The sequence below is a fragment of the Moschus berezovskii genome, chromosome 5 (genome assembly GCF_049115385.1).
Source record: "Moschus berezovskii isolate FMDL1 chromosome 5, NW_MosBer_1.0, whole genome shotgun sequence".
Classification (NCBI taxonomy): Eukaryota; Metazoa; Chordata; class Mammalia; order Artiodactyla; family Moschidae; genus Moschus; species Moschus berezovskii.
In genome coordinates, this window is record NC_142464.1 from 82,868,421 (window position 1) to 82,886,327 (window position 17,907).

The window sequence follows — 17,907 nt, forward strand, 5'->3', positions numbered from 1 at the left end:
TCTTGCTCCACAATTTCATTGGATGGATACAGTGTGGTACCACACTGCTGCACTACAGAGCAAGACCTGGGGAGCCTGGGAACGCAATCCTCACCATCTTCCCCACCCGCAGCCTCCTTGTGTATGGCAGTGTGTGTTTGTGGAAGGATGGGGGGCAACACAGATGGATGCTGCAGGCTGGATGCTGCTCCCACACTGTATAGATCTTGTATAGCCCAGCTTGGGAAGATGGGATTTGCCAACATTCACTGGCTGTCAGATCTATTCAGGATAGATTTTCACTCCAGAAAGCTGAGAAATTGCAATTTGCATTTTGGCTGCTGAGCTCACAGTAAGAGTTCTCCTTTAATACAGAGTTTTAAGGAAATAGGAGACTATGTACTTTTCATCTATTGATGAAGCCATTTCCTCTCTATGTAGCAGGAGTGGGGACTAGAGGAATGGTCACACTGCCTTGGACCATCACCTGCTTGGTGTAGGCCTTCCACAGCGTGGTGCTCTGGGAAGCAGGGTCTGCTGATGTTCACTGGCTGTTGAATCCACCGGGAATGGCTCTTTCACCCCAGGGATCTGAGAGGTGGGAACTACTGGAACGGTCTCTAGCAGCGCAAAGGGGCAGGGGTATGGATGCAGTCTTTGGAACCCACCTCCCACCCCAGTTTTTTCACTAAGCTTCATAGATTATGTTGTATTTTTGTTTCTCAAATTTTTGTAAGCCCTTTGATCAATCTCCTGTTGTTGCTAATTTAGAACAGTTTAATAGCTATCTCTCTGAAGGAGAAATGTCCTCCAGCTTCTCCAAATTTCCTCCACGCTGCCATTCTAGAAGTCCCATTTCTGCATTCATTATATTTTATCCAAAAATCTGATTTTCTGTTATTAATATCACTAAATGAATATGCCGTGCACTCAGATAACTGGGTTCATTTTCCTAGATTTCTGTTTCCTTCATCTCTCTATCTAGTTAATCAGTAATTCCTGCTAATCTCATCTCATCTCCTAGATATGCTTCCAATCTCTCTATACTTCTGTAGTCCCACTATTTACCATTCTACTTAAGACTCATCTCCTCTCTCCTGCAGTATTAGAATGGTATCCTAAATAATCTCCGTGCTCTCATTCTTGACCATCTTAAATCTCTTTTTCACTCAATTCAGAATAACCTGTATAAGATGTGAATCATTATAATCACCTACTAGACACCCATTAATGACTTGCACATAGAATGAATTACTAAATCCTATCATGATTTTATATCATGGCCCCACATGTGAAAATCTCCAGTCTTCCCACCCAACATCTTGCCTTTTACCCCCTGTCCATGTGTTTCACTTAGGGTATTTATTTCATATTTTCATTCCTTTATACAGATTATTTCTTTCCTTGGAATACCTATCTGTCTTCCTTTCTCTTCGTAATTTTTACTGCTTAAGGATGCAATTCAGAGATTTTATTCCTCAGAGAGCATTTCAGGATCCTCAGGTTGAACTTGTGAAATGTGAAATAAAATGGAGTCATTTATGTCAAGGCGCTTTTAAATGGAGGAGGCCATTGAGTAGGTGAGTCATGTATATCCTCGTTGCATAGAAGCATGAACTGTTGAACTGGATCAGATTGCAAATATCCCAAGATGTCAAGAAGTCTACAAGAACCCCCTACAACTTGCTCTATTAAGGGACTTTTGCTTAGTGATAGACTTAGCAGTTGATCAAGTTTAACTGAGACTAGCTTTCTGCTGCCATCACCAATCAAAATTCTTTGTGAACACCTTATATAAGCATTCAGTCTTGAGAACCCCTGAGTTTTGCTTCCTAATAGGACACTGTTTGGGTAGCTACCCAATCTCTGTACCCTGAATTGCAATTGTTTGAACCCAGTGAATGCTTTGATCGAGCTTTGCTTCATAGAACTGACAAGGCTGACAAGGTAAACGTCCCTTTTTTGCTCTCTTAACTCCTAGTGAAAACCACTCCATATCACCAATTTGACTTTATTATCTGTTAAATTCCTCCTGCCATATTCTGAGTTTCATTAGGCAGAGGCTATGTTTTCTTCTTCCAACTCTTCAATGACTTCTTACTTTTTCGAGAATGGATAGTGAAATGCTTAAAATGATGTACAAGACTCTGAGTGAACCATATGGTCTCTTTTCTTGAGGCCTTTGCCGATACTGCTCTGTTTGGAATGGCCTCTCATACTCTGCTTCTACTCTGGCCTCCCCTCAAACATTGACATGCACATTCCTTCTCCTTGTTAACTTGAATTCATCCTTCTGCTTTCTCTTTAAATACTGTTTTATCGGGGAACGATTTCCTGATACTAAAATTAGATTAACTCACACTTATATTCCCTACATATTCCTTTTAGCGTTTCTTCATATCAGTTTGGGCTTCCCAGATGGCGCTAGTGGTAAAGAACCCACCTGTCAGTGCAGGAGACATAAGAGATACGAATTTGATCCCTGGGTTGGGAAGATCCCCTAGAGGAGGGCATGGCAATTCACTCCAGTATTCTTGCCTGGAGAATCCCATGGACAAAGGAACCTGACAGGCTTCAGTCCACAGGGTTGCAAAGAGTGGAACTTACTGAAGCAACTTGGCATGCATGCATATCAGTTTATAATTATAGATTTTTCTGATGATTTGATTAATGCCAGCCTTTTCCCAGGAGAATTTAACTCTGTTGACAAGGATTGTATTTGCTTTCCCTTCTACCCCATATGCTTTGCCCAATGCCTGGCACTTAGAACACATTCAATAAATAAACAGGTTGCCTAAGCTCATGAATGACTAATTTACTTTTACAAAGACATTGGTACTTGACTCCATGCTTCATGTATAATAGATTTTAAACTGTGGTTTTTGAACTGAAATTTATGTTGCCAAAGACTGACATTCGTGAGATGTTTAACAGTGAAAAATGAAACTATTAGGAAATAGCAAAAACAAATCATATTTATATTTCAATTTTTCACTGAATTATTTTTATTGGCAACAAAGCAATATTAAATGTATTCAATATTTTGGGCCTGTCAATTAGATAGACTAGGCTTAGATTTTCACAAGGGTATGAAAATATCAGTTTTCCTTTTTCTCATCAGAGATTCCTCTGTGAAGTCTTAGTCAAAACCCATCCATCCCCTAACCTGTCATGTGTTGAGTAAATCAACTCTGCCCAGAAAGGATCTCTGTATGTGTGGAACCTGTCGCTATCATTTCACTTGACTGAATTAAATAATTTATCTACATGCCAGTCTTCTGGGCTGGATATGGGCTCTTTGGGGAAGCCACTTTGTCTTTTTTAATCTTCTTGTCCTTAGCATCTATGATGGTATCTGGCGCAAATAGGTTTTCAGTTAATATTTGTTTAATGAGTAAATGAGTCAATTAATGAGTGTCTCAGAGTCACTAAATGCTTTTCATAATGAAAATTATAATAAATGGCTTAGCCTAGAATTACTTCATCTGAAAAAGCCTTTATCCTCACAATAAATAAGCCACACAATTAATATATTTCCTGAGTTTTCGTTTTGCATGATACATTTTATGTGCCTACTTTTAATCTATTTGTTATTTACTCATGTATCTGCTTCAGTGTGCTATCTTCTCTTGTGGAAAACTTTTACTGATCTTGGGAAAACACACAAGTCTAAAGTTCATCTTTAGGGAAAATTTCATACAACTAAGAGCTTGTAATTCTAGTTACATTAACAAAAAAAAATAATGTTCTCGTATTTTCAAATAGCATCTTCCTTTGAAGTCTCCAAAATACTTATATAAAGGAAAAAAGAAATTATCAGTTTTGTGATCTAATTCTTGAAGTCACATTATTCTAGTCACCCCCTCAAAGTGTAATGATACAGTAAAATATAACGTAAAATAACAACTGAAGCAATTATATAATATTTTCCATCAAAAATCTCATTAGCACTCTAAAGACATTTCATTTATCTTATAGTGCATGTCAGCAACTGTTTGTGTATAGCTTGTTATCTATACTTCTTTCCCAAGTTGGACTGATTACTACCAGCTAATGAGACTGTACTTTTAAAGAAAATTGTTATCATAGTATACTTGGCTCAATTTACTATCTAATATGCTAATATACTATGCACTATGTGATGTTATGAGGCACAGGAAGGGCTGTTAACCTCATCAGGTTTTAGAGCATCCTCAAAACCCCTGAAATCAGCCACACAATGTTTTTGACATTGACATCCTTTGGGGAAGGGTGGTCTTATAATTTTTTACAAAAGCAATTCGGTATCCCAGTTCTAATGACTAACTCATGTTACCTTTCTCCTGGATAAGTACAAGGTTTCCAATAGAGATCCCATCTCTGGGACCTCTTTGATTTAGCCAGCGTGTTTTATATTCTATTAACATAATGACTTGCTTTTACTCAGATAAATTCTTCATTGGTTAGGAAATTTGAGAATTCTGTCCTTTAAGAGAGAATTTCAAAATATATTGACTATTTTTGTCTTTATTGATTACATTTTATTTTATTTATTTTTATAAATCTCAACTGGTCAACTCAATAGAGTCTGATAAGTGAATGGGATTCTAATAGATAAGAAAGTCTATCCATGGGCAGGGATGGTAGCACACACATTCGAGGATACTAAGAGAGCAAGAGAGCCCATTAGCCCCTATGACACCCTACAAGACCATTAGAGTGAAAAGCTTTTTCTAGACTGAGGGGTTCATTCTCATTTCCTCCAGTACAGGCTTGTGAAGGGAAGTGTTTAAGACATACTAACAATGCTAGAGCACTGCAGAAGAAGAAAACAAATCCAAAAGTGAAAAGAGTAAAAATAACACATCTCAATAGTTACTTCTGTGTCACCACTTGCAGATGCTGACTTTTAATTATAGAAGAAAAATATAGGCAAACAGAACTAAAACATAGCTTACTCATTTCCCCAATAAAATTAGGTTTAATTCAAGCAAAACAAGAAACCAAAGGATTTAAAGAGACAAGAACATAAAAAGGTTGCTTGCGAAGCTATTTCCCATGTTTCACTGACTGACATTTTCATCTGGAGGGACCTGTCACATTATGCCCTAATGTGGACAAGCACAAGAAGAAATAGAGCAGCAGCAAGCCAGCTGATGTACACAGTACTTTCCAGCATTGATTTTAACTCCGCATGTGAATGTTTGCTCCATCTAGACCAAAAACTATCCTCCAAAGCAGCCTCATTTGAACCTTTATGGTGTACTTAATATGCTCTGAATTTCAGTGACCCTGTCAGAACGGAGGCTGAGCACTACCCAGTGTTAAAATGTGTTTTCCAGCCTTATGTCAGAGTCCTTTAGCACTGCAACATTTGTAATTTCTGAACAATTCCCATAAAACTTAGGGGTTGTTGACCTGAACAAAACTCCCTATGGCTTGCAATGTCATTCTCTCTCTCGTTTCACTTTCCAGGTTGATAAAAATCAATACTTTCTCTCATAGAATTCTGGCTTTCCAAGCAGTGTTCAGGTTCATGTGAAATGTGTGGAGCATATAGAGGGACAAGGGTGGTTATTTTATCTTCCAGAGCCATTTCCTACATTCATCCAAGTAGGAGACAATGCTGGAAATGTTACATGAAGCAATCTTTTGAAATTAGCCAGTTTGGACTTTTGGATGGAGTCAGTGTAATTTTTGAAAAGAGTTCACTATGTCGTTAACTTCTAGCTTCAATCAGACTCCTGTCAAAATAAAATCTTAAAAGCTAATGCCCATTATTCTCATACTATTTGATTTCAATTGTCACTGATTTATTACTGAAAACTATAGCTACCTTATGCTTGAAATTAAAAAAAACAGCTAAGAAGAACATAGTGCTGTATGTGACCTCCTATTAAGCTTTTATTCTTCATTCCCTTGACAAATGAAGAGAACTAGATTAACTAGGTATTCTCATTTGTTTTGTCTTGTTTGTTGGTTTGCTTTTGGAAGAAGCTCTTCACGGCATGTAACTTTCTTAAAATTAATGTAACTAGACATTCTGAAAATGATTCCATTTCCTTTTGTCTGGTCTGGTGAAAGATAACACAATCTTCTATGTGATAAATTCACTTCTATGCCATGCTCTAAGCCAAGAGTTGACAAACTTTTTCTGTAAAGGGCCAGATAGTAAATAGGCTTTGTCGGGTCTATATTTTCTTTCACAGCTACTCAACTTCTGCCATAGTAATGTAAAAGCAACCATAAATAACATGTAAATGAATGAGTGTGGCTGTATTTTAATAAAACTTCATTTACAAAATCAAGTACTGGGTCAGACTTGGGCCTCAGGGAATAGCTTGATAAACCCTAATCAAAGCTAATGGTTCTCAAACTTTGGTTCACACTGGGAGCTTGGCTCAGACCAGTATTGGGGACCTACCACATAGCTAGTGAATAGAATGGATGCATTCTGATTCTTTGTAAATAGTATATATAAAAGGAGAATGTGTATATTTAGTAAGCATTTGAGGTGATTTTGAGATATCTCAAAAATTCTTTTATTTTTTATCTATTTATGTTTTGACAGTGCCATGCGGTTTGTGGGATCTTAGTCCCTGACCAGGGATTGAACCCAGACCCTCAGCAGTGAAAGCATAGAGTTTTAACCACTGGTCTCCCAGGGAATTCTCTAGGGCATATAATTCTTGAGAATTTTATTCCACATTTCCTGGATGAGGGACTCAATTGGCTTCATTCTTCTTTATTCTTAGAAAATATTCTTATGAATTTAGACCAGCCTATTGCTTTTATGTGGCTTCCTTGGTGTCTCAGACTGTAGAAATGTCTGCTTGCAATATGGGAGACCAGGGTTCATTCCCTGGGTCGGGAAGATCCCCTGAAGGAAATGGCAACCTGCTCCAGTACTCTTGCCTGGAAAATCCCATGGATAGAGAAACCTCTTAGGCTACAGTCCATGGAATTGCAGAGTCAGACACGACTGAGCGACTTCACTCACTCATTGCTTTGATACTTTTCCAGATACTGTATGTTTTGAGTAATCAAAGGGGTGGAAATCTTTCTGCAGCAATAATGTGTCAGTGTGGTTAAGGCACTGAATTTTCTTAGTGAAAACATTCATGTAAATGATAGTTGAAAAACAACCTTGCCAAGTCTATAATCCTGCTGCTCAGACATCTTATAGCAGCTGGCATTTGGAGGTCAATGTTTCCAAAATGAAAAACAGTAAAATGTTTAAAAGGTATTAAACATTTATTTCTTGCCTGGGGCCACTCAAATCTTTATATCTGTTAATCTACTTAATTCTTGTATCAATCTTTTGGTATTACTACTTCTTCCACCATATTTTGTTATTGTTGTTGTTGTTTTAACATGTAAGGAAAGAGGGTCACAGAAGCTTTAAGGAACTTATTGAAGTACATACTATAAATGACAGTGTCAAGGTTTTAGCCCAGACATTCTCACTGCAAAGATAAGACTCTTAACCTTTATTCTATACATATTTTTCTTATTGTTCAAGGAGAATGCATAAGAGAAAAAGCAATGGTAATGTAATGTAGTTCAGAGAAAAATAAGAAAGTAGTACCAAATCTATGTAGAATTAGATAGTGATTTGAAATAAATATTTAAAAAAGACATCTGGTGATAGTAATAAAGGGAAGTTACAGGGGAATTTGGGTTGTTGGCAATACTGATAATGTCCCAAAGTAGAAATCTTTAGAAAATACATATTTACAAAGAATCCAGGTAGAAAAGAATCAGTTGCAAGATGTGATACGATGAAAAAAAAAATCTGCTGTTGAGCAGATCGAGTGTTTATACTTCACGTGATTTTCAAAAATCAAAGATGTTAGCTCTACGACTGTAGTTTAATTGGATTTTTTAAGTATTGTGAATAAAGACTTCTAAATAAACTGATGTGGAGTTCTTGAGAATCTAGGGAACTATGTGTAAAGTTGGAGGTAATTATGCTGTGCCAGTGGACACAAGCAAGGCGATAAACTGTAGACAGAGGCTTTTGAAATGGTGGCGCTTGGAAGCGTAGGTGGAAGGCAAAATGGATTGCACAACAGAAGATAAAACAGTGAACCCAAAGGAAACCTAATTCTCGGAGGTATTTGGTATAAGAACTGAGCTCCAGTTTGCTAGGGTACCACATCAATACACAAAAATCTTTTGGGTTTCTGTGCACTAATAGCAAACTATCAGAAAGAGAAGTAAAGAAAATAATCCCATTTCACAATTGCATCAAAAAGAATAAAATACCGAGGAATAAGTTTAACCAAGAAGTTGATTATAAGACATTAATGAAAGAAATAACAGAGGTCACAAATAAATGGAAATGTCTTCCTTGTTCATGAACTGGAAAAATCAACATTGTTAAACTGTCTAAATTACCCAAAGCAATATTTAGATTGAGTGCAATCTCTATCAAAATCCCAATGATATTTCTCACAGAAATAGAGCAAACAATCTTAAATTGTATGAAACTGTGAAAGACCTTGAAAAAACAAAGCAATCTTAAAGAACAACAGAGCTGGAAGTGTCATGCTCCCTGATTTCAAACTAGATTAAAATGCCATGGTAGTGAAAATGGTATGATGTTGGCATTAAAACAGAGATCAATGAAACAGGATGAAATAGCCTAAAAATAAATGCAGGCATATATGACCAATGAATTTAATACAAAAGAGCCAAGAATATGCAATGGGGAAAGGATGGTCTCTTTACTAAGTGGTGTTGGGAAAACTAGACAGGCATATGCAAAAGAGAATGAAACTACACCATTATCTTATACCAGACATAAAAATTGACTCAAAATGGATTAAATTTTAAAGATAATGCCTGAAATTGTAAAACTTCTAGAAGAAATATATGTAGTAAGCTCCTTGCCATAAATGAGTAGAACATCATACTAAAAAGCTTTGCATATCAAAGGGACTTCTCTGTCCATAAGATTCTCCAGACAAGAATACTGGAATGGGTTATCATTTCCTTTTCCAGGGGATCTTCTCAACTCAGGGATAGAACCTGCATCTCTTCTGTTTCCTACATTGGCTGGCAGGTTCCTTACCACTAGTGGCATCTGGGAAGCTCATCATATCTATGATAAGGGGCTAATATCCAAAATATATAAAGAACTCACACAACAGCAAAAAAAAAAAAAATCTTATTAAAAAATAGGCTGAAGATCTGAATAGAAATTTTTCCAAAGAAGACATGTAAATGTCTGACAGGTCCATCAAAATATCCTCAAAATCATTAGTCATCAGGAAAATACAAATCAAAACAATGAGATATTACTATACACCTGTTAGAATGGCTATTATCAAAAAGGCAAGACATAACAATTGCTAGTGAGAATGTGAAAAAAATAAAACCTTTTGCAAGGTTGGTGAGATTATAAATTGATGCAGTCACTCTGGAAAACAGTATGAGGTTTAAAAAAATTAATAGAATTGCCATATGATCCAGAAATTCCACTTCTGAGTATTTATCTTAAAAAGATGAAAACACCAATTTGAAAAATTAGTGTTTATTTCAGTATTGTTTACAATAGCCAAGACATGGAAGTAACCTGTGTCAAGACATGGAAGTAACCTGGATAAAAAAATAGTGACACACACACACATGCACAAATACTAGAGTGCTGATTCAGCCATAAAAAGTGAAATCTTGTCCATTTCTGACAACATGGCTGAACCTTGAGTGCATTATGCTAGTTGAAACAAGTCAGACCTGGAAAGATGAATACCTCTTATACATGGAATCTTTAAAATAGAAAGCTACAAGCTCATAGAAACAGAGAACATTGGTTGATTGCCTGAGATGAGGATTGGTGGTTTGAAAAAAAATAAAGCAACAGCAACAAAAAAACAAAAACAAAACTTTCTTATTAGATTTAGAAAAACTGAATAAATGAATACTCCACATCTGTCTTAATATTGATACCATGCTTGGTACCAGAGTGTATATTCACTAAATATTGACCAACAGTCTGACTCAAGACTGTGTGACAAGGAATTCATGGGCTTTTCATATCTATAATATAACATTTCTCACTTATAAAAACATCACTGAAATAAACTTACATCCCATGTACTGGGATTAAATGTCCAGTATACCCGAGAATTTCGGGGCAAGCCCTACTACCTAAGGTGTTTGCCTCATGCAACTCAAAAATCCCAGATAGTTCTACGGAAGTTCGCTTATGGTAAGTTAGAGAAGAATTTTCACTGGTATTTTATCTCATTTATATTTATAAGGCGGAGAAGGCAATGGCAAGCCACTCCAGTACTCTTGCCTAGAAAATCCCATGGATGGAGGAGCCTGGTAGGCTGCAGTCCGTGGGGTCGCTAAGGGTCGGACACGACTGAGCGACTTCACTTTCACTTTTCACTTTCCACTTCCACACATTGGAGAAGGAAATGGCAACCCACTCCAGTGTTCTTGCCTGGAGAATCCCAGGGACGGGGGAGCCTGGTGGGCTTCCGTCTATGGGGTCACACAGAGTCGGACACGACTGAAGTGACTTAGCAGCAGCAGCAGCATATTTACAAGGAAATCTTTTACTACTGGGGACCAAAATGAGGTACTTATTTCATTTGTGCAATTGTGTTATGACTGACATCATTTTTGCATACACATTAGATTTCTAGTTGATCAACTAACCTCAGTCAAAATTATAAGGAAGGCATTAATTATGTAGTGACAATAAAGAAGCACTCCTTTGCTAAAGCATAATGTGTGGGAAATCTTTATTTTAATGCAGATGTTATAATTATCAACTTTAAAGCATTTATTTTCTCATGCATGAAAAATAATTAACTTACCTTTTAATTTCTTTTTTTTTTTGTCTAAGAGGCTGAAGGTTATAAAATCTTGCAAACTAATATACATTGAAAAACACAAGTGATCTTTTCGGAGAGTGAATAATCTGTTTCTTAATACTGTTTATTCAGAACTAAGTTTCATTAAATAGAAATGGCGAAAGTACATTTTCTTATCATAGAGAATGTCTCACCAAGGACATTTTATTTCCTTTCCTTCTGTGGTAAAATTTCCAAGAATCCCTAGAGAAAAGACACTGGGAAAGACTAGGACAGCTTATGTACAAGGGTATTTCCTTTGAGTTTATCTTTTTATATGTATGCATGCTTGTGTGTGTGTGTGTGTGTGTGCTCTATTGTATACTCAGTGAAATGATCTCCTGAATAGAGTGCAAATATATCCCAAAGATCGTCCATGGTAGTATACGGTTCATGCGTGTACTTGCATGCTCAGTCACTTCATTTGTGTCTGATTCTTTGCAATCCCATGCACCATAGTCAGCCAGGCTCCTCTGTCCAGAGAATTTGCCTGTCAAGAATACTGGACCGGGTTGCCATGCCCTCCTCCAGGGGATCTTCCCCACCCAGGGATCCAGCACTCATCTCCTGTGTCTCCTGCACTGCCGATGGATTCTTTATGGCTGAGCCACCAGGGAAGTGCTTTTTAAAGTTATATGGAAAAGTTGGTCTTAAGATATGTTAATGTACTACGCTTTTACCCCAGACTCTATTCATGTCGGTTCCGCCAAATGGCTCAGGTCCTACTTGATAAACCTCTATGTTATACTCAGATATTGTTCCCTTAATCTATTTAAAACGAAACTATTTGTATGGTAATCTGCCCTTCTACAAGATTCAGGTTAATCATTTTATGGCCTGGGATAAATCATCCGGTGTCAAAATTATCCCAAAATGCATCTTATGGGTGAGGGGCGTGGTGCCATTCTAAGCCTTAAGACATTCCTTTCTTTCATTAACAGACAGCTACAATATTTGTTTTTCCCTTTCTGACTTACTTCACTCTAACTAAAATGGATTCCTTTTTATGGCTGAGTAGTATTCCATTGTACATATGTACCACAGCTTCTTTATCCATTCAAATGTTGGTGGACATCTAGGTTGCTTCCATGTCTTGGCTATTGTAAATAGTGCCACAATGAACATTGGGGTACATGTGTCTTTTTCAATTTTGGTTTTCTTTGGGGTGTCTGCCTAGAAGTGGTATTGCTGGGTCATATAGTAGTTTTATCCCTAGTTTTTTTTAAGGAATCTCTATACTGTCTTCCATAGTGGCTGTATCAATTTACATTCCCACCATCAGTGTAGGAGAGTTCCCTTCTCCACACCCTCTCCAGCACTTGTTTTTTGTGGAGTTTTTGTTTATGGCCATTCTGTCTGGGGTGAACAGATATCTCACTGTAGGTTTGATATGCATTTCTCTAACAATGAGTTATATTGAGCATCTCTTCATATGTTTATTAGCTATCTGTATGTCTTCTTTGTAGAAATGTCTGTTTAGGTCTTTTGCCCACTTTTTGATTAGGTTATTTGCTTTTCTGGTATTGAGTTGTATGAGCTGCTTGTAGGTTTTGGAAATTAATTTTTTGTCAGTTGTTTCCTTTGATATTATTTTCTCCCATAATGAGGGTTGTCTTTTCACCTGGTTTATAATTTCCTTTGCTATGCAAAGGCTTTTAAATTTAATTGAAAAGTGAAAGTTGCTCAGTCATGTCCAACTTTTGCGACCCCATTTAACTTATATGCAGAGTACATCATGAGGAATGCTGGGCTGGAGGAAGCACATGCTGGAATCAAGATTGCCGGAAGAAATATCAATAATCTCAGATATGCAGATGACACCACCCTTTTGGTAGAAATTGAAGAAGAACTAAAGAGCCTCTTGAAGAAAGTGAAAGAGGAGAGTGAAAAAGTTGGTTTAAAACTCAGCATTCAGAAAACTAAGATCAGGGCATCTGGTCCCATCATTTCATGGTGAATAGGTGGGGAAACCACGGAAACAGTGTCAGACTTTATTTTTTTAGGCTCCAAAATCACTGCAGATGGTGACTGAAGCCATGAAATTAAAAGACGCTTACTCCTTGGAAGGAAAGTTATGACTCACGTAGACAGCATATTAAAAATCAGAGACATTACTTTGCCAACAAAGGTCCATCTAGTCAAGGCCATGGTTTTTCCAGTAGTCATGTATGGATGTGAGAGTTGGACTATAAAGAAAGCTGAACACCGAAGAATCGATGCTTTTGAACTGTGGTGTTGGAGAAGACTCTTGAGAGTCCCTTGGACTGCAAGGAGATCCAACCAGTCCATCCTAAAGGAAATCAGTCCTGAATATTCTTTGGGAGGACTGATGTTGAAGCTGAAAGAATACTTTGGCCACCTGATGTGAAGAACTGACTCATTTGAAAAGACCCTGATGCTAGGAAAGATTGAAGGCAGGAGGAGAAGGGGATGACAAAGGATGAAATGGTTGGATGGCATCACCAACACAATGGACATGAGTTTGAGTAAACTGGAGGAGTTGATGATGGACAGGGAGGCCTGGTGTGCTTCAGTCCGTGGGGTCACAAAGAGTCAGACACGACTGAGCGACTGAACTAAACTGAACTGAACTGATGGACTATATAGTCCATGGAATTCTTCAGGCCAAAATACTGGAGTGGGTAGTCGTTCCTTTCTCCAGGGAATCTTCCCAACCAGGGTTTGAACCCAGGTCTCCTGCATTGCAGGCAGATTCTTAACCAAATGAGTCACCAGGGAAGCACAAGAATAATGGAATGAGTAGCCTATCCCTTCTCCAGCGGATATTCCTGACCCAGGAATTGGACTGGGATCTCCTGCATTGTAGGTGAATTCTTTACCAGCTGTGCTACTGAGAAGCCTTTTAAGTTTAATTAGGTCCCATTTATTTATTTTTGTTTTTATTTCCATTATTCTAGGAGGTCGGTCACAAAGGCTCTTGCTATGATTATGTCATACAGTGTTCTGCCTATGTTTTCTTCTAACAGTTTTATAGTTTCTAGTCTTACATTTCTGCCTTTAATCCATTTTAAGTTTATCTTTGTGTATGGTGTTAGGAAGTATTCTAATTTCATTATTTTGCAAGTAGTTGTCCAGTTCTTCCAGCACCATTTATTGAAAAGACTATATTTTCCCCATCATATATTCTTTCCTCCATTGTCAAAGATAAGGTGCCCATATGTGTGTAGTTTTATCTCTGGGCTTTCTATTCTGTTCCATTAGTCTTTATTTCTGTTTTTGTGTCAGTACCGTACTGTCTTGATGATTGTAGATTTGTAGTATAGTATGAAATCAGGTGAGTTGGTTCCTCCTTCTCCATTAATTTATCCTCAAGATTGCTTTGGCTATTCAGGGCCTTATGTATTTCCATACGAATTGTGAAAAATTTTGTTCTACTTCTGTGAAAAATGCCATTGGTAATTTGATAAGGATTGCACTGAATCTATAGATTGCTTTTGGTAGTATGGCCATTTTCACAATATTGATTCTTCCAACCCAGGAGCATGGAATATCGCTTCATCTGTTTATATTGTCTTTGATTTCTTTCATTACTATCTTATAGTCTTCTGTATAAAGCTCTTTTGTCTCCTTCAGTACAGTTCAGTTCAGTTCAGTCACTCAGTCGTGTCTGACTCTTTGCGACCCCATGAATCACAGCACGCCAGGCCTCCCTGTCCATCACCAACTCCCGGAGTTTACTCAAACAAATGTCCATCGAGTCGGTGATGCCATCCAGCTATCTCATTCTCTGTCATCCCCTTCTCCTCCCACCCCCAATCCTTCCCAGCATCAGAGTCTTTTCCAGTGAGTCAACTCGTCGCATGAGGTGGCCAAAGTATTGCAGTTTCAGCTTTAGCATCAGTCCTTCCAATGAACACCCAGGATTGATCTCCTTTAGAATGGACTGGTTGGATCTCCTTGCAGTCCAAGGGACTCTCAAGAGTCTTCTCCAACACCACAGTTCAAAAGCATCAATTCTTCGGCAATCAGCTTTCTTCACAGTCCAACTCTCACATCCATACATGACCACTGGAAAAAACATAGCCTTGACTAGACGGACCTTTGTTGGCAAAGTGATGTCTCTGCTTTTTAATATACTATCTAGGCTGGTTCCAAATAGGAAAAGGAGTATGTCAAGGTTGTATATTGTCACCCTGCTTATTTAACTTATATGCAGAGTACATCATGAGGAACGCTGGGCTGGAAGAAGCACAAGCTGGAATCAAGATTGCCAGGAGAAATATCAATAACCTCAGATATGCAGATGACACCACCCTTATGGCAGAAATTGAAGAGGAACACAAAGGCCTCTTGATGAAAGTAAAAGAGTAGAGTGAAAAGGTTGGCTTGAAGCTCGACATTCAGAAAACGAAGATCATGGCATCTGGTCCCATCACTTCTTGGGAAATAGATGGGGAAACAGTGGAAACCGTGTCAGACTTTATTTTTGGGGGCTCCAAAATCACTGCAGATGCTGATTACAGCCATGAAATTAAAAGACGCTTACTCCTTGGAAGGAAAGTTATGACCAGCCTAGATAGCATATTAAAAAGCAGAGACATTACTTTGCCAACCAAGGTCTGTCTAGTCAAAGCTATGGTTTTTCCCGTGGTCATGTATGGATGTGAGAGTTGGACTGTGAAGAAAGCTGATTGCCGAAGAATTGATGCTTTTGAACTGTGGTTCTGGAGAAGGCTCTTGAGAGTCCCTTGGACTGCAAGGAGATCCGACCAGTCCATTCTAATGGGTGTTCATTGGAAGGACTGATGCTAAAGCTGAAACTCCAATACTTTGGCCACCTCATGCGACGAGTTGACTCACTGGAAAAGACTCTGATGCTGGGAGCGATTAGGGGTAGGAGGAGACGGGGACGACAGAGAATGAGGTGGCTGGATGGCATCACTGACTCGATGGACATGAGTTTGAGTGAACTCCGGGAGTTGGTGATGGACAGGGAGGCCTTTCGTGTTGTGGTTCATGGGGTCGCTAAGAGTCGGACACGACTGAGCGACTGAACTGAACTGAACTGAGGTTGGTCATAACATTCCTTCCAAGGAGTAAGCATCTTTTAATTTCATTGCTGCAATCAGCATCCTCAGTGATTTTGGAGCCCAAAAAATAAAGTCTGACACTGTTTTCACTGTTTCCCCATCTATTTCCCATGAAATGATGGGACCAGATGCCATGATCTTTGTTTTCTGAATATTGAGCTTCAAGCCAACCTTTTCACGCTCCTCTTTCACTTTCATCAAGAGGCTTTTGAGTTCCTCTTCTTAGTTCGGCTTATTCCAAATTAATTTTACAATCAATTTTGTTTCAAAACTATAAAGCATCAACAACAAAATTGAAGAATTAGAATTTCCTTAAGTTTACTGATTTACATAGATAGAACCAATATCCTTATGATGTTCAGTCTTATTATTATTTTTTCAAGTCAACATATATGTCTTTCAGAAATGTTTTATGGCTTTATAAGTTTGGGACATTGCTTTAAGTTTATGTTTAAATGTTTTATTTTTATGTTTCTTATTTTACATGCGAAACATATAAATAAAATCCATTGTCACCCTGTTATGTAAGATTCTGGTTCTTAGACTGTTTCACATATTAATACATTTTGTCTTAGAGTTCAAAGGAAGTGACCATTGATTCCTATTTTTAAGATTTTTTAATATGAATTTTTTAATATGTACCTGTAAAATGTCTTTTTTAAAATGTAAATGCATTATTGGTTTCAGAAATATTTTATTTGTTTAGCTTCCAAATTTTATTGTTTCTTCTCTGCCACTCTGTTATTTCCTTTCTTCCCAGACCTAAAGTCTGTGATCTGTAGAGTTGGGATGATTCGGAATGCATTGCTCTATCATCTTACTTATCTGCTGTCACTTCTTAGGGTGTCTTGTCCAAACTCCTAACTTATATAACATCTGTACACTGATAACTGTCAAATTAATACCTGTAAGACTTAGATTAATTTAACCACCTACTTATACATCTTCTTCCCTTAAATATCTAATAGCTATCTTAAACTAAATTCTTGACTTAAATCACCTCAGAACTGTTTCTCCTTTCAATTTTATTTCAAATATACACTTAGAGGGGGCATGCTATCTTCCAGACACTATTCTAAGTAATTTATTAAAAATTAACTCATGTAATACCCATAATAACCCCATGAGGTAGTTATTGTTCCCATGCTCATTTTATTGATGGGAAGACTGAGGCATAAGAAAACTCAGATGGCTTGTCCAGAATTCCAGTTAGTAAGGGAAAACTCTGTTAGTGGGCACTTTGACTGCAAAGTGATTTTTACAATCATACGATGAATTCTTCTGCTCATCCAGGCCAGTGAACTTGGAGTTTTTGTTGATTCTTCTGTTCCTTTTGAAACCCAAAAATAATATACTAGCAAATCTGATGATTCCTTCATCAAGGAATATGCAGAAGCTGAACATTCTTTACCTCATTATTCTAAACACCTTGATTTAAACCACATAGTTTCTTGCCTATGATATTTAAATAATCTCCAAACTAATGCCCTGCTTCACATGTTTTTGCTTTCATTGTATATTCTCCACATGGCTTCTATTGTCCCATTTAAAATATATATCTGATCTCTTTTTTTTTTTCCTTTGCTCAAAACCCTCCATTGTCTTCCCAAATTGATTAGCAAAAATGGCTTAAATCTCCCACTTGACCCAGCCTTGTTAATCTCATCACTCTTTCTGTGTAATCCTTGATTACACCAAGCTCTCTCTCAACTCAGAGTTTTAGTGGTCTACCTTCTGTCTATACACCCTCTCCCTAGATATCTACATTTTGCTTTCATATTTCTTTCAATTCTAAGCTCAAATATCACCTTCTGAAAAAGATCTCTTCTTAAATGTCTTTTATTAAAATAAAAATTTCATCAATCTCACCTGCTTTTTTAAAATAGCATTTATCATCATCTGAAATATTATACACACACACACACATATATATATATAAGTTAAAAATGCTTTATTTTCAACATACCTCAATTAGGAATTTTAATTTTTCTACTGTTAGATCTTCAGTATCTGAAAAGGTACTTAGA